The 15,301-nt window shown below is 44.4% G+C and overlaps 1 protein-coding gene across 1 annotated transcript in view; it reads left to right on the top strand.

The window, feature by feature from the left end:
- Positions 1-7,749: 7,749 nt before the first annotated feature.
- The window catches only part of LOC112072589 (uncharacterized), a 63,100-nt gene continuing 55,548 nt past the window's right edge, over positions 7,750-15,301 (top strand). The window contains exon 1 of the mRNA XM_024139980.1: positions 7,750-7,822. The gene's annotated coding sequence lies outside the window, so the exon portion shown is untranslated. The remainder of the gene's footprint in view (positions 7,823-15,301) is intronic.

Genomic DNA, 15,301 nt, shown 5'->3' with positions numbered 1-15,301 from the left:
TAGAACCTTCTGAGGATCTGGGGACCCATGCCAAATATTTTCAGTCTCCTTAGGGGGGGAAAGGGTTTTGTTGTGCCCTCTTCAAGACTGTCTTGTAATGTTTGGACCACGAGAGTTCGTTGATGTGGACACCAAGGAACTTGAAACTCTCTACCTGCTCCAATACAGCCCGTTGATGTTAATGGGGGCCTGTTCGGCCCGCCTTTTCCTGTAGTCCACGATCAGCTCCTTTGTCTTGCTCACATTGAGGGAGAGGTTGTTGTCATGGTCAGACCGACACCGCCAGTTCAGTGACCTCCTCCCTGTAGGCCATCTCATCGTTGTCGGTGATCATGCCACTGTTGTGTCATCAGCAAACTTGATGATGGTGTTGGAGTCGTGTTTGGCCACACAGTCGTGGGTGAACAGGGAATACAGGAGGAGACTAAGTACACACTCGTGTGGGGCCAGTGTTAAGGATCAGCGTGTCAGACGTGTTGTTGCCTACTCTTACCACCTAGAAGTCCAGGATCCAGTTGGAGAGGGAGGTGTTTAGTCCCATAGTCCTTAGCTTAGTGATGAGCTTCGTTGGCACTATGGTGTTGAACGCTGAGCTGTAGTCAATGAACAGCATTCTCATATATGTGTTCCTTTTGTCCAGGTGAGAAAGGGCAGTGTGGAGTGCGATTGAGATTGCGTCATCTGTGGATCTGTTGGGGTGGTATGCGAATTGGAGTGGGTTTAGGGTGTCCGGGAGGATGCTGTTGATGTGAGCCGTAACCAGACTTTCAAAGCACTTCATGGCTAACGACGTGAGTGCCACAAGGCGGTAATCATTTAGGCAGGTTACCTTCACTCTTGGACACAGGGATGATGGTGGTCTGCTTGAAACATGTAAGTGGGGAGAACAAGTATTTGATACACTGCCGATTTTGCAGGTTTTCCTACTTACAAAGCATGTAGAGGTCTGTAATTTTTGTCATAGGTACACTTCAACTGTGAGAGACAGAATCTAAACAAATCCAGAAAATCACATTGTTATGATTTTTAAGTTCATTTGCATGTTATTGAAAAACTCTAGAAAGGCGGAATCTAGGAAGAAACCTAGAAAGGAACCAAGCTCTGAGGGGTGCCCAGTTCTCTTCTGGCTGGGCCGGATGTAGATTATAACAGTACTGGCCAAGATGTTCAAACGTTCATAGATGACAAGCAGGGTCAAATAATAATAATCACATTAGTTATCGAGGGTGCACAAGTCAGCACTCAGGAGTAAATGTCAGTTGGCTTTGTGACAGGACACCGGAATAAGACAGGAGAAGTCCTCCAGATATAACAAACTGACCCTAGCCCCCCGACACATTAACTACTGCAGCATAAATACTGGAGACTGAGACAGGAGGGGTCAGGAGACCACTGTGGCCCCATCCGATGATACCCCCGGACAGGGCCAAACAGGAAGGATATAACCCCACCCACTTTGCCAAAGCTCAGCCCCCACAGCACTAGAGGGAAACTTCAACCACCAACTTACCATCCTGAGACAAGGCCGAGTATAGCCCACAAAGATCTCCGCCACGGCACAAACCAAGGGGGGGCGCCAACCCAGACAGGAAGATCACGTCAGTGACTCAACCCACTCAAATGACGCACCCCTCCTAGGGACGGCATGAAAGAGCACCAGTAAGCCAGTGACTCAGCCCCTGTAATAGGGTTAGAGGCAGAGAATCCCAGTGGAGAGAGGGGAACCGGCCAGGCAGAGACAGCAAGGGTGGTTAGTTGCTCCAGAGCCTTTCTGTTCACCTTCACACTCCTGGGCCAGACTACACTCAATCATAGGACCTACTGAAGAGATGAGTGTTCAATAAAGACTTATAGGTCGTGACCGAATCTGCGTCTCTCACAAGGATAAACAGACATAAAAAAAATTGCATTATAAGAGAAAGCCCTGCCTCCAGCTGTTTGCATCGAAATTCTAGGGACAGTAAGGAGGCCTGCGTCTTGTGACCGTAGCGTACATGTAGGTATGTACGGCAGTACCAAATCGGAAAGATAGGTAGACGCAAGCCCATGTAATGCTTTGTAAGTTAGCAGTAAAACCTTGAAATCAGCCCTAGCCTTAACAGGAAGCCAGTGTAGAAAGGCTAGCACTGGAGTAATATGATCACATTTTTTGGTTCTAGTCAAGATTCTAGCAGCCATGTTTAGCACTAACTGTATTTTATTTAGTGCTTTATCCGGGTAGCCGGAAAGTAGTGCATTGCAGTAGTCTAACCTAGAAGTAACAAAAGCATGGATACATTTTTCTGCATCATTTTTGGACAGAAAGTTTCAGATTTTTGCAATGTTACGAAGATGTAAAAAAAGCTGTCCTTTAATTAAATATTCTTGATATGTTCGTCAAAAGAGAGATCAGGGTCCAGAGTAACGCCGAGGTCCTTCACAGTTTTATTTGAGACGACTGTACAACCATCAAGATTAATTGTCAGATCCAACAGAAGATCTCTTTGTTTTTTGGGACCTAGAACTAGCATCTCTGTTTTGTCTGTTTAAAAGTATAACATTTGCCGCTATCCACTTCCTTATGTCTGAAACACAGGCTTCCAGGGAGGGCAATTTTGGGGCTTCACTATGTTTCATCAAAATGTACAGCTGTGTATCGTCCGCATAGCAGTGAAAGTTAACATTATGTTTCCGAATGACATCCCCAAGAGGTAAAATATATAGTGAAAACAATAATGGTCCCAAAACGGAACCTTGAGGAACACCGAAATTTAAAGTTGATTTGTCAGAGGACAAACCATCCACAGAGACAAACTGATATCTTTCCGACAGGTAAGATCTATACCAGGCCAGAACTTGTACGTGTCGACCAATTTGGGCTTCCAATCTCTCCAAAAGAGTGTGGTGATCGATGGTATCAAAAGCAGCACTAAGTTCTAGCAGGACAGATGCAGGGCCTAGGTCTGATGCCATTAACAGGTAATTTACCACCTTCACGGGTACAGTCTCAGTGCTATGATTGGGTCTAAAACCAGACTGAAGCGTTTTGTATGCATTGTTTTCAGGAAGGCAGTGAGTTGCTGTGCAACAGCTTTTTCAAAGATTTTTGAGAGGAATGGGAGATTTGATATAGGCCGATAGCTTTTTCAAGAGAGGCTTTATTACTGCCACTTTTAGTGAGTTTGGTACACATCCAGTGGATAGGGAGCCGTTTATTTTGTTCAACATAGGAGGGCCAAGCACAGGAAGCAGCTCTTTCAGTAGTTTAATTGGAATAGGGTCCAGTATGCAGCTTGAAGGTTTAGAGGCCATGACTGTTTTCATCAATGTGTCAAGAGATATAGTATTAAAAAACTTGAGTGTCTCCCTTGATCCTAGGTCCTGGCAGTGTTGTGCTAAGCTTTGGAGAAATATGCAGATTTAAAGAGGAGTCCGTAATTTCCTTTCTAATGATCATGATCTTTTCGTCACAGAATTTCATGAATTTATCACTGCTGAAGTGAAAGCCATCCCCTCTTGGGGAATGCTGCTTTTTAGTTAGCTTTGCGACAGTATCAAAAATAAATGTTGTATTGTTCTTTATTCTCCTCAACTAAGTTGGAAAAATAGGATGATCGAGCAGCAGTGAGGGCTCTTCGATACTGCACGGTACTGCCTTTCCAAGCTAGTCGGAAGACTTCCAGTTTGGTGTGGCGCCATTTCCGTTCCAATTTTCTGGAAGTTTGCTTCAGGGCTCTGGTTCTGTATACCAAGGAGCTAGTCATAGATGCTCTTCCCCAACATCTCTCCTGGATTTTCGTCAACAGTCGGTTGCTTTTACCTTACTACTCAAACGAGCCCAATGTCTTAAGAAGTTAAACATGGTATTACTCTAACGTCGTGAAAGTGATAAACTGACACGTTTTAAGTTGTCAAAAACGACTTGATATGGAACGAGTGCTTTTGGTGTGAGACGACCGTTAGACCCGATGACGTGTTTCTGCACATGAGCTTAGCTATCCAACTTTGCCTATTGGTGCTTTCAAGAAAACTGGGGGGAAAAAACGAGTTGAGTTGGATGACTGTTCAAAACGATTTTTCCCAGTCTGAGCTAGTTTTCCCCCCCAAGTTCCCAATTGTCCAAAAGTTGGAAGTTGAAGATTTCAGAGTTCCCAGTTGTTTTGAATGTGGCAACGGCTAGCTAAGCTCATGCACAGTCATCTCGCACCGAATTGCGAATGTCGTCAAATCAGAGGCACAGAGGATATACAGTATAAAGTTGTTTTTAACAACAACAACAAAAAGTAATGTTCGACTACTTAAGACATTTGGCGCGTTTGAGTAGTAAGGTAAAAGCACCTGACTTTAAAGGTGAGTTGAGACTGACTGATATTCAAATGACCTTGCATCCTAAATAACTACTCAATATTATTTGTAGATCAGTCAGTCACAATTTACCTATGATACATCACGGTTTTGATGCTCTCAAACACGCCAATTGGCTCAAATCTAGGTTATGCATTTACATTTTGAGAAAAATATTTTTTTACTTCTCTCAATGGGCTTGCTCGACATTACAGCCGACATTGCTGGCGACTGACGATCTACAAATAACTTTGGATCATAAATAAATATTCATTATTATTTGTAGATCGATCCTTCAGTCATTTGCCCATAATGCATCATGTATTTCATGCTCTCAAACACGGCTATTGACTTCCCAAACCTCAGCCTGGTCTGCTTGGTCTGTTTCGCAAGCGTTTCATGACTTTTCGCCTCTGGGTTTAGAAACTCTGTGGTAGTCGCGTGGTAAAAAAAAATCCAAACCATCCTACCTATAGAGCCCCAGTGAAGGTGTCACGCCCTGGCCTTAGTATTCTTTGTTTTCTTAATTATTTTAGTTAGGTCAGGGTGTGACATGGGGAATGTATGTGTTTTTGTAGTGTCTAGGGTGGTTGTAAGGTTTAGGGGGTTTATTAGAGTAGTTGGGTTTATGTTTAGTATAGTAGTCTAGCTGTGTCTATGGTTGAGTGTAGGTATCTAGGAAAGTCTATGGTTGCCTGAATTGGGTCTCAATTAGAGACAGCTGGTTATTGTTGTCTCTGATTGGGAGCCATATTTAAGGCAACCATAGGCTTTAGCTGTTTGTGGGGAATTGTCTATGTTGAACGTAAGTAGTTTGTGTGTGCACTTGCGTTTGTAGCTTCACGTTTGTTGTTTTTGTATAGTTTGTATAAGTGTTTCGTTTCATGTTCATCTTCGTCGTTATAATAAAAGAAGATGGCTTATTTTCCACATGCTGCGTTTTGGTCCGTCTCTCCTCCACACGATCGTGACAGAAGGTGTCATGATACCCATAAAACTTAGCGGTCAAACAGGGAAATTGTTCCAATCGTTTTTCCCATAGGGAATTTTAGAAACACTTAAAACAAGGGCTGTGTTTTGTGTAGGCTCTACTCTGATTCGAAAATACTAATTAGCATCAAAGTAGGCATTATGCAAGACTCCAAATCCCTGCCAACTCCTGCATGTTATCTCTTGCTGACACCTTTGCTAACAGGTATTGTGTCAATTTAAAGCATGCACAATACAGTTCATATAATTGTCAATTCAAAGACATTTAGTCAGCTAAATTTAGTAATAAATAAATTAACATTAGATAGTTAATCCAGAGATTACTTTTGCCTTGATTTGGCAGTCTCATCCAGATCATCATGGCATTTGTAGTTCTTTGATAGCCACATTAGTAGTAGCTAATTAGGGGGGGGGGGGGGATACAGGTGAATATATTGAAGTCATGCTAGAGTAAGTGTACACAACACAGCTTTTATTTAATGTTTCTAAAATCCCCTATGGAAAAAATGAATGGTGGGAAAACGATTGGAACCATTTCCTTGTTTGACTGCTAGAGCACGTTCCACAACTTTTCACACGCTCACTATTTTCTGTTCGACACACCCACTCACCCATACCCTGGCTGCTGCTACCACCCGTATCTTCTTTATAAACTAAATGCTTCAGTGTTTACACAAATGATACAGTATATAAACCCTGGATTGCAGATGCTATGTATTGGCCATTGAGTGCTTTGAACCCACATGTCGGCCATATTGGCACTCCCCATAGGAATGAATGGAATTCTACAGTATTTCAATTAAATGTTTCAATGACAAAATGACATGTATTTACGTTTTTTGTTGTTGCTGTAGTGGCGCCAGTAACATTACTAATCTCTAAAAATTGAAGGAAAATGTTTGATGTATTTTATTTTTTATGTTTAGCTCACATATGTAAAAGTATGCATGAAGGTGTCTAATATAATAAACATGGTATAAAACAAATGTAGACATTAATAAATGCATTTCTATAGCTTCCAAAATATTATTTACAACGGTGAGGGAGTGCCAAGATGGAGGCGCTACAGCTTCAACTCAGCGCCCCCTACAGTCATCTAGTGTGTATATAAATGCGTTTACACCAAGGCGCCAGGGTTTCAGTCTAGAAGCAAGCACAGTTTCGACTGATCCTACAGTTTTGCTTTGGTACTGCCGTTTAACTGTCGCCCGGYCCAGAAAGACAATTTACATAGAGAAGTCAGATTTAGAAAATTCCTAATAAGACACTTTAGTCATAATTTTGTGCTCAAAACATCAATTAAATGATTCAAATAATTGTTGCTGAGGCAGAGGATTTTCATTTATTTAATGACTCACAGTTAGGAGGATATTAACATTTTATATTCAACCAATGTTTGCCACGTTTTTGGATCACGTCGTCGCTGCTCCCTGAGTACACATGTGATGTTGGCATGTATACACCGGCTGCAACCTGGATGTAGACAGTCCATGAATGGTGTATGCGAGCGTCAGTAGATCACCTTAAACAWTGGTCGGACATCTTGGACGCATTATTCAGTTCTTTTTATACTGTACTTCAGTAGTTTTACAGTGCTTCCTCTGAGACTTTTAGCCCAAAGGCTGGGAGCTGCTTTGATTGATTTGTTATTTTCTACTGTGAAGAGTTGTGTTCCTACGGGATCTATTGATGGGTCGTTCGCGAACGAACGGCTCTTTTTTAAATGATATTTTGGGTTAAAGTCGGGAACCGAATTGCATCGGTCAAATAGCCGTTCATTTGGCTCCCTGATTTGCATACTGCTAGTACTGCTTTCTGAGTTCAGAACAACGTTTTTCTGCAGATAAGTTACACAATTATCTAAAGAAATAATAAATGGTGGGGAGAGCACCTCAATCTCGTCCACGCTGATTTTTTCTTGTGTGTGCGTTTTTGTATTATTATTTTATATTAATTTGGCCAGGAAAAAATGTATTTGTATTTTTTCACGATCTGACATCATGGTAGCCCACCTTCTGTGTTTAACATTGGAGATTTGCAATTTTGTTCATGGTTCTAGGTCGATTTGGAAGCATTTTGAACTAAGCCGATTGGGAGCAAAATGAGCCGGCTCTTTAATGTGAACTAACCAAATTAACCGGCTCACAGCCAATTCTCGAAGGCTCATCCCTAACGAACTCGAGCGGGAAATTCATCTTATTTTAGCTGCATTCACCATACAGTGTTAGAAGGCATCGAAAAGACTGCAGGGTGTCATGTAAAAAGTTACAACATGCCGTCTAAATCAGAACGCTTCGGAACTATTTTCACGCTGGGAAGATTTTAGCACGGACCTTTTAACATGACACAGGCGACGGTCGATTGACTGATCTACAAATCACCTTGCATCAGATAACAACTCATTATTTGTAGATCAGTCAGACAAATTACCCATGATACATTGCAGTTTTGATCCTCGCACACGGCCATTGCATTCATACAGCGCTCAGCTACGGTGCGCAAATCACAGGTAGGTAAAGCCTGCGTAGGTTGCTTAATCGAAACTATATTGTTTATTATTAGGTTTTTATTAACCGTGGCATCTTGTCAACAACTGGGAATCAATAAACAACCGATGTTGTGGTGTTTAGTTCAACATCGCAAGGTTAGCTGGGTTAACTAACGTGTTAAATTGAGGTTGCTAACGTTAGCTAGCTAATGAACGTGTGCTAGTAGCCTACTACGGAGTCTTTCTTTAGCTAGTTGGCGTATAAACCAGCTTGATAAAACATTCGTATCATATGTATTGTGCCTTTCCAATAGTGCTAGATGGTAACAAACTGTGAGGAACGCCATGGAGTCAACAACAGTCAGATAGCCAGATCACAGTCAACAACAGCCAGATAGCCAGATCACAGTCAACAACAGCCAAGTAAACATTGCATATCAAATCACGGCGGATATGTCGGTTTAGCAGACATGCTATGTGCTGGTACTATAATTGTTCAAACTCCCACACAAATTAACCTTGCAAAAATGGCTCAATACTTAGCAGTAGCTACAGACAATGTCCTAACTGAAAGTGAAAGTAGGTCAACAATGGGCGCAACTGTAACTATCTTTAGTGTTTAATGAAGATGGTATTTTCCGGCCGTTGAGTTTTGAGTGCCCCAACGCTTGCTCTAAATCTAAACGCATCGCTTGCTCTAAATCTAAACGCATCGCTTGCTCTAAATCTAAACGCATCGCTTGCTCTAAATCTAAACGCATCGCTTGCTCTAAATCTAAACGCATCGCTTGCGTTACGGTTTTGGAAACACAAGGAACATGTCGTTGATATTGGCGAGAACTAATAAAAACAAGGTTCAGTTATTGCAGCTTTTTATGGGGTTGGGGTTCCCACACGGCCATATTTCCATGTTTACAGCGCTTGTTCACGGAAAACAGACGGAAGACAGTTGACTGTGGTAATTAACATTAGCTATCTGCATCTCCGAACACGTGTGTAAGCGGAAGATGGATGAACACAAATGCGTTGTCACTGAAATACCGTTTGCTGCAAATGTTAAAACCGTGTACACTAAATGGATTTTGCGTTTGTGAAATTATTTTTGATACAATATGAAAGTAGAGGGCTTCATGAACCTTACCGCAATTGAGAATTCATTCGTGTTTAGATGGCATTTTTGGCTGCCAAAGGAGCCTACCGTTACTCCTTAATTGGGCTAGGGTCGACAATGGGATCAAAAACATTTGCCCAGTTCAAAAAGGGCCTATGGTGTCACGTAACTTGGCAAAGTGTTTTCGCTACCAATCTAGCAGACATTCAATAGGCTACGGACTAGTTAAATACAATCAACTAGACACTGTGGGTCCTCCCTGGTATTCACATCCATTTCCTTGTCCTCAAACCCTGCCTATTTTGGGTGGGGTGTCACTGTGTCCCAGTCAAACATGTTAAAAAATGTCAGCTAAACAGCCAAGCTGGTGTTGTGTTCTGTGTCCCCTACAGTGGGGGTCCCCCACATTTCATTTTCCTCGGCCAGCAAGAAAAGTAACAAATGACAAAATCACTAACCTATGCATAGGCTGTGTGTGCGTTTTCAAGTTTGGGGAAGCACATTTTCACCATAAAAATGCACTTTTATAATAAAGCAGTCCATGCATCATTGCGTTTGCAGACCTATGTGAGATAGCCTATTATTCATAATGTGATGAGTAGATTGGATAGTCATGATTTAGACTAACGCAATCACTGTTTTGCAAAAAATACCGTTCAATGCATGTGTTTCCACCGTGGACTGGATGAAACGTTTTCCTTTAACGAGTCCGACGAGAAGGATATCCTGCTTTCACTGGAACAGGCCCAGATCCACACCTTTTGTGTGAAGAAAATACGCAGAAAAGGGGGCCACAGATCGGGCAGCCTTCTGAGAATCCGTAGACGAGCTAATAAACTCCCACTGCCATCCGTTCTTCTTGCTAACGTGCAATCATTGGAAAATAAAATTGATGCCCTAAGATTTAAGATTATCCTACCAACGGGACATCAAAAATTGTAACGTCCTAACATCTTATGTTTTACCGAGATGTGGCCGAACAACGATACGGACGATATAGAGCTAGCTGTATTTTCCATGCACCGGCAGAACAGAGACGCTACCTCTGGTAAGACGAGGGGTGGGGGTGTGTGTCTATTTGTCAATAACAGCTGGTGCACGATGTCTAATATTAAAGAAGTCTTGACATATTGAGATAGTGTGGTCTACAGCTTATCATAAGGTACTCTATCTACCAAGTGCTCTCATCTATATTATTCCTAGCCGTCTATTTACCACCACAGAACGAAGCTGGCACTAAGACCGCTCTCAACCAACTCTATTAGGCCATAAGCAAAGAAGAAAATGCTCACCTAGAAGCGGCGCTCCTAGTGGCCTGGGACTTTAATACAGACAAACTTAATTTTTTACCAGCTTGTCACATGTGCAACCAGAGAAAAWAAAATCCTAAACCACCTTTACTCCACACACAGAGATGCATACAAAGCTCCCCCCTGCCCTCCATTTTGCAAATCTGACCATAATTCTATCGGGAGACTAATCCGGACTCTTATAAGAAATCCCGCTATGCCCTCAGACGAACCATCAAACAAGCAAAGCGTCAATACAGGATTAAGATTGAATCCTACTACACCGGCTCTGACGCTCGTTGGATGTGGCAGGGCTTGAAAACTATTACGGACTACAAAGGGAAACCCGGACGCGTGTTGCCCAGTGACGCGAGCCTACCAGACGAGCTAAAGACCTTTTTATGCTCGCTTCGAGGCAAGCAACACAGAAGCATGCACGAGAGCACCAGCTGTTCTGGATGCTGTGATAACGCTCTCAGTAACCGATGTGAACAAAACCTTTAAACAGGTCAACATTCACAAAGCCGCTAGGCCAGACGGATTACCAGGACGTGTACTCAAAGCATGCGAGGACCAACTGTCAAGTGTCTTCACTGACATTTTCAACCTCTCCCTGACCGAGTCTGTAATACCTACATGTTTCAAGCAGACCACCATCGTCCCTGTGTCCAAGGAAGCAAAGGTAACCTGCCTAATTGATTACCGCCCCGTGGCACTCACATCGGTAGCCATGAAGTACTTTGAAAGGCTGGTCATGGCTCACATCAACAGCATCCTCCCGGACACCCTAAATCCACTCCAATTCGCATACCGCCCCAACAGATCGACAGATGACACATCTCTATTGCACTCCATACTGCCCTTTCTCACCTGAACAAAAGGAACACTTATGTGAGAATGCTGTTCATTGCCTACTGCTCAGCGTTCAACACCATAGTGCCCTAGCTAACCTAACAGGCTATAGCAGCTCAAATCACTGTCACATAGCCCAGGCCCCTAAAGCTAACCTAACCCTAACCTATCAGGCTATACGAGCTCAAATCACTGTCACATAGCCACAGGCCCCTATAGCTAACCTAACCTAACCTATCAGGCTATACGAGCTCAAATCACTGTCACATAGCCCAGCCCCTATAGCTAACCTAACCCCACCAGGCTAACGAGCTCAAATCACTGTCACATAGCCCAGGCCCCTATAGCTAACCTAACCCACCAGGCTAAACGAGCTCAAATCACTGTCACATAGCCCAGGCCCCTATAGCTAACCTAACCCTAACCTATCAGGCTATACAAGCTCAAATCACTGTCACATAGCCCAGGCCCCTACGCTATACGAGCTCAAATCACTGTCACATAGCCAGGCCCCTATAGCTAACCTAACCCTAACCTATCAGGCTATACAAGCTCAATCACTGTCACATGCCCAGGCCCTATGGCTAACCTAACCCTAACCTATCAGGCTATACGAGCTCAAATCACTGTCACATAGCCAGGCCCTAAAGCTAACCTAACCCTAACCTATCAGGCTATAGCGAGCTCAATACTGTCACATAGCCCAGGCCCCTATAGCTAACCTAACCCTAACCTATCAGGCTATACGAGCTCAAATCACTGTCACATAGCCCAGGCCCCTATAGCTAACCTAACCCACCAGGCTATACTAGCTCAAATCACTGTCACATAGCCCAGCCCCTATAGCTCACCTAACCCACCAGGCTATACGAGCTCAAATCACTGTCACTAGCCCAGGCCCCTATAGCTAACCTAACCCTAACCTATCAGGCTATACAAGCTCAAATCACTGTCACATAGCCCAGGCCCCTATGCTATAAACGAGCTCAAATCACTGTCACATAGCCCAGGCCCCTATAGCTAACCTAACCTAACCTATCAGGCTATACAAGCTCAAATCACTGTCACATAGCCCGGCCTATAGCTAGCCTAAACCCATCAGGCTATACGAGCTCAAATCACTGTCACATAGCCAGGCCCCATATAGCTAACCTAACCTCTAACCTATCAGGCTATACGAGCTCAAATCACTGTCACATAGCCCAGGCCCCTACGCTATGACGAGCTCAAATCACTGTCACATAGCCCAGGCCCCTATAGCTAACCTAACCCTAACCTATCAGGCTATACGAGCTCAAATCACTGTCACATAGCCCAGGCCCTATAGCTAACCCAACCCTAACCTATCAGGCTATACGAGCTCAAATCACTGTCACATAGCCCAGGCCCCTATAGCTACCTAACCCTAACCCATCAGGCTATACGAGCTCAAATCACTGTCACATAGCCCAGGCCTATAGCTAACCTACCCTAACCTATAGGCTATACGAGCTCAAAATCACTGTCACATAGCCCAGGCCCCTATAGCTAACCTAACCCTAACCTATCAGGCTATACGAGCTCAAATCACTGTCACATAGCCCAGGCCCCTATAGCAAACCTAACCCACCAGGCTCTATACGAGCTCAAATCACTGTCACATAGCCCAGGCCCCTATAGCTAACCTAACCCACCAGGTATACGAGCTCAAATCACTGTCACCCCATAGCCAGGCCCCTATAGCTAACTAACCAACCTATCAGGCTATACAAGCTCAAATCACTGTCACATAGCCCAGGCCCCTACGCTATACGAGCTCAAATCACTGTACATAGCCCAGGCCCCTATAGCTAACCTAACCCTAACCTATCAGGCTATACAGAGCTCAAATCACTGTCACATAGCCCAGGCCCCTATAGCTAACCTAACCCTAACCTATCAGGCTATACGAGCTCAAATCACTGTCACATAGCCCAGGCCCCTAAAGCTAACCTAACCCTAACCTATCAGGCTATCGCGCTCAAATCACTGTCACATAGCCCAGGCCTATAGCTAACTAACCTAACCTATCAGGCTATACGAGCTCAAATCACTGTCACATAGCCCAGGCCCCTATAGCTAACCTAAACCCACCAGGCTATACGTGCTCAAATCACTGTCACATAGCCCAGGCCCCTATAGCTAACCTAACCCACAGGCCTATACTGAGCTCAAATCACTGTCACATAGCCAGGCCCCTATGAGCTAACCTAACCGCTAACCTATCAGGCTATACAAGCTCAAATCACTGTCAACATAGCCCAGGCCGCCTACCGCTATACGAGCTCAAATCACTGTCACATAGCCCAGGCCCTATAGCTAACCTAACCCTAACCTATCAGGCTATACAGAGCTCAAATCACTGTCACATAGCCCAGGCCCTATAAGCTAACCTAACCCATAGGCTATACGAGCTCAAATCACTGTCACATAGCCCAGGCCCTATAGCTTACCTAACCCTAACCTATCAGGCTTACGAGCTCAAATACTGTCACATAGCCCAGGCCCCTACGCTATAGCGAGCTCAAATCACTGTCACATAGCCCAGGCCCCTATAAGCTAACCCACCTAACCTATCAGGCTATACGAGCTCAATCACTGTCACATAGCCCAGGCCCCTATAGCTAACCTAACCCTAACCTACAGGCTATACGAGCTCAAATCACTGTCACATAGCCCAGGCCCCTATAGCTAACCTAACCCTAACCTATCAGGCTATACGAGCTCAAATCACTGTCACATAGCCCAGGCCCCTAAAGCTAACCTAACCCTAACCTATCAGGTTAAACGACGCTCAAATCACTGTCACATAGCCCAGGCCCCTAAAGCTACCCTAACCCTAACTATCAGGCTATACGAGCTCAAATCACTGTCACATAGCCCAGGCCCCTATAGCTAACCTAACCCTAACCTATCAGGCTATACGAGCTCAAATCACTGTCACATAGCCCAGGCCCTATAGCTAACTAACCCTAACCTATCAGGCTATATGAGCTCAAATCACTGTCACAATAGCCCAGGCCCCTATAGCTAACCTAACCCTAACCTATCAGGCTTATACAAGCTCAAATCACTGTCACATAGCCCAGCCCCTACGCTATACGAGCTCAAATCACTGTCACATAGCCCAGCCCCTATAGCTAACCTAACCCTAACCTATCAGGCTATACAAGCTCAAATCACTGTCACATAGCCCAGGCCCCTATAGCTAACCTAACCCTAACCTATCAGGCTATACAGAGCTCAATCAAATCACTGTCACATAGCCCAGGCCCCTATAGCTACCTAACCCATCAGGCTATACGAGCTCAAATCACTGTCACATAGCCCAGGCCCTATAGCTAACCAGCCCTAACCTATCAGGCTATACGAGCTCAAATCACTGTCACATAGCCACAGGCCCCTATAGCTAACCCAACCCTAACCTATCAGGCTATACGAGCTCAAATCACTGTCACATAGCCCAGGCCCCTATAGCTAACCTAACCCTAACCTATCAGGCTATACGAGCTCAAATCAAACTGTCACATGCCCCGAATAACCCTTTACCATGAAGACTTCATCTGTAATGTAGGTGGGGCGAAGTGACTATGCATAATTCACAAACAGCAAGTAGCATTAGTGTACAAGGGGGGGGGGGGGGGTCAATGTAAATTGTCCGGTGATGATTTTATTTATTGTTCAGTAGTCTTATGCTAAGGGTAGAAGCTGTTTAAGAGCCTTTTGGTCCTAGGCACTCTGATACCGCTTGCCGTGCGGTAGCAGAGAAAACCATCTATAAGTTGGGTGACTGGAGTCTCTGACAATTTTATGGGCTTTCCCCTGACACCGCCTATTGTATAGGTCCTGGATGGCAGGGAGCTGCAGTGACGTACTGGGCCGATCGCAATACCCTCTGTAACGCCTTACGGTCAGATGTCGAGCAGTGCTACCAGGGTGATACAACTGGTCAGGATGCATTCAATTGTGCAGCTGTAGAACCTATTGATGATCTGGGAACCCATGCCAAATATTTTCAGTCTCCTTAGACTGTCTTGTATGTTTGGACCACGAGGAGAGTTCGTTGATGTGGACACCAAGGAACTTGAAACCTCTTGGTCCGCTCCACTACACGCCCCGATGTTAATGGGGCCTGTTCGGCGGCCTGCTGTTTCCTGTAGTCCACGATCAGCTCCTTTGTCTTGCTCACATTGAGGGAGAGGAATGTTGTCACCGAGCCTTCGCACGCTG

The sequence above is a fragment of the Salvelinus sp. IW2-2015 genome, unplaced genomic scaffold (genome assembly GCF_002910315.2).
Source record: "Salvelinus sp. IW2-2015 unplaced genomic scaffold, ASM291031v2 Un_scaffold1972, whole genome shotgun sequence".
NCBI classification, from domain to species: domain Eukaryota; kingdom Metazoa; phylum Chordata; class Actinopteri; order Salmoniformes; family Salmonidae; genus Salvelinus; species Salvelinus sp. IW2-2015.
This window is presented reverse-complemented; position numbering and strand designations above follow the sequence as displayed.